General features: G+C 31.3%; 1 non-coding gene across 1 annotated transcript; it reads right to left on the reverse strand.

Moving 5' to 3' along the window:
* Positions 1–2,797: 2,797 nt before the first annotated feature.
* Positions 2,798–2,961, reverse strand: LOC112315776 (U1 spliceosomal RNA). Its single transcript, XR_002975924.1, has one exon. It is a non-coding gene; the product is annotated as a U1 spliceosomal RNA (small nuclear RNA).
* Between the last annotated feature and the right edge of the window lie 291 nt (positions 2,962–3,252).

Genomic DNA, 3,252 nt, shown 5'->3' on the forward strand with positions numbered 1-3,252 from the left:
GATCTCCTCATTATTGAGTTATTGAACCACTGACCAAAGTTAAAGTCAAGTGCGAGTAAGGGTCTAAAGCATACTTAAGCCTTTAGGTGGAAGTCAAGAGTGTACAACTTCAAAAATGTCATATATAGAAGTGCAGACCTATTTCTTGTGTGTATCTCGCAGACATGAATTTTCTTTGCCATAATAAAATTAGATTATACACATTGTGATGATAAAATAGTTAAATTATCTTTTGTAAACTATTTAACACATAATATTTTGGTTATAAATATGTTTTGAATATAAAGTAAGATAATCATAAAATAGCAGGAAGAAAAGAAATAGATAAGATAGTTCAAGGTTTTAAAAAATACAAATAAAATTCAATAACAGGTAAAACAAAAACAATGACAGGCCTTTATATATTTTTTTAAAATTTCCTATACTTTGTACTAATAGAGATAATTAGCAGAGTTTTAAAATATATTTAATTACTTAGGTTAAAATATAACTATCCAAAACAATATGAAAAGCAGAACAATGTAGGAGAAAGGTGAGCTTTTCACATGAAATCTAAAAACAAAATGTATATAAGAAATAATGGAGTAATATACTGAAGCATAAAGCTATAATTATATGTTTCACTCTTATAAATCTAGGCATAATTCCATGATAAACAAGGACAAGAAAATATTCTAGGGAGATAGTGTTTATTTTCACAACATATTAAAGTCTTAAAGCACCAGGTATTAGTCACTAAATTCCTTTTTCTAGGCACTAAATGACAGCCTACTTCTCAGGGAGAATTAATTTAGTGTGTTATGTTTTCAGAACACACAAGTTAATGTCAAACCATGAAATAATTGTCACATAATTAGTTTTATTAATATTAGTACCATAGCCATGTTATACTCCATAATCAAAAAAATTCTTCTTCTAGTAAGTCAGTCAGTAAAAATAAGTTAGGCATTGTGGAACCTAATTAACTTGGTGAGTCTACTAAGCGTCATTTGGCGTACTAAAGTTGGGGGATGGCACCATTTAAGTGACAGAGGCTGACCCAAATGATTCATAGGCTACTCTGCAATTCAAAATTAATAAGTTTTGTGTTCTCTGAAACTTTAACTGTATAGTGGGCCTCACCTGAAACATGCTTTTATAAATATTTAAGGAAAATACATTTTTTGAGTAATTATCTCCACTATCATACTGTTGTGACCAGGACTAGGAGTGCTCACGTCTGCATGCTGAGCACAGGCTCCATTAGGTGACTTCTAATGACACAAAGGGATATTGAGAGCTATGCCTACGACGAACTTAATAGATGGGAAACTTCTGCATGCCAGAAGTTTCTTTAAGAAAGCCCTTTATGCAATTCATCTTGTTCATTTACAAGTAACATTTTAAAATATCACATAATACTATAATACCTAAAATTAGAAATCATGTTTACTTAGTCTTCTTTCTTTTTCCTAATTAAGAAATAATCACTTTGGGTTGGGAGGATGGGTGAAAAAGGTGAAGGGATTAAGAAGTACAAATTGGTAGTTACAGAACAGTCACAGGGATATAAATCAAAACACAGAGAATATAGTCAATAGTATTCTAATAACTATTTATGGTGTCAGATGAGTACTAGATTTATCAGGACAAGCACTTAGTAAGTTTTGTAATGTCCAGTCACTGGGTTATACACCTGAAACTAATGTATTATTGTATGTCACCTGTAATGAAAATAATAAAATTATGAAAGATGAAATAATCACTTACAGGTTTTGTTGTTTGTTAGTTTGCTTTTTGCCATGACCATGTCAAGAAGAACATTTAAAAGAAAAACGATCCAAAGAGAAGAAAACAGATGAGACTTAGTAACTTGGTTCTTTAGAGAAATTTATACTGCACTTGAGTTTTCCTAAGGAAATGCTGGACGTGCTGAAGTCCCTAATATTACTTCCTGCAAAATAAAAGCAAGTAAAGTAGATTCACACACACCCTGCTTTTTATTACAATATAGATTTTTGTTCCCTCAGACAACATCTTTTAGTTATTTATGTTTTTACATGGGGATGATATCTAAAAGCAAATACATGTGCTCGCACTTTGTAAAATCAATGAAGCCAATTTTATTTTATTTCATCTATGTCTTTATGATATTGAGACTTATCTTTCAATATTTCTGAATGTTGGAATTAATGATCACATGTTCATAAATGTTAAAATACAAATGATAGATATTTTGATTGATAGCTTATAATTATTTGTTATGAAAACATAGTGAGTGGTAACATTGTAAAATATCATGTTCACAATGTAATATACAAATTTATAAGATTAAAAATGATTTAAATATCAATAAACATATAGGACAATTTGAAAATGCAGTTAAGATGACAGACTATAGTTTGGAAAATGAGTCCAAGATAATATTTTGAAATAATAATATAGATGAATATACAGAGTTTTGATTCAAGGAAATCTGAAATATATTTAAAGAATATTTTGAAATATTGTTACAATCAACATTTTCACATTTTTGAAATTATAAGACTTATTTAGCCTCTTTCCCACGGATACTTTACTCTGTTATTTCTTCTGTTTCTAAAGTCTGATAATAGAAGCCTTAATTATATCCCAAACCAAAACCTCCCTGCATTACTCAAATGTGTTGGCCAACAGTAAAATTCAATGACCCTCTGATAATAAAAGGTTACCAGCTTGAGTGTAATCCATATTTCCTGCCCTGAAGATACCTGGGTAAAAATGCTGTGTAGTTTAGTCAAATATTCTAAACATGCAAACTGGATCTCTTTTTTTCTCCCCGGGGAGAGCGCAAACACAGTCCCCCACTAGCACAAATTATGCAGTTGAGTTCCCCACATTTGGGGAAATTGCAGGGGTCAGCACAGCCAGACTGCAACAGATAAGCCTCGCCCTGGGAAAATCACCTTTGTTATCATGGTATCTCCCCTGCCAGGTAAGTATGCAAACTGGATCTCTCGATAGCATTTATTAACATATATTTGCTTTAACAGAATGCTCGTAGTAGGATATACCTGATTTGTCTAGATTACTATGACAAACACACTTGGAATCTATGGATTTGTGTGGTATGGTACTCTGGAACATTTTAGATATGCAATTATCAGTTTGAAAGTATTTATATTTCCTTATCATGCTATTTTAAATGTATTGCCTCTTAGCTACAATTTTACTTTTAAACTACTCTGTGAAAATGGGTCTGGGTCCTTTCAAATATTTGCTTTTCTTATGCCA

The sequence above is a fragment of the Desmodus rotundus genome, chromosome 8, assembly GCF_022682495.2.
Source record: "Desmodus rotundus isolate HL8 chromosome 8, HLdesRot8A.1, whole genome shotgun sequence".
NCBI classification, from domain to species: domain Eukaryota; kingdom Metazoa; phylum Chordata; class Mammalia; order Chiroptera; family Phyllostomidae; genus Desmodus; species Desmodus rotundus.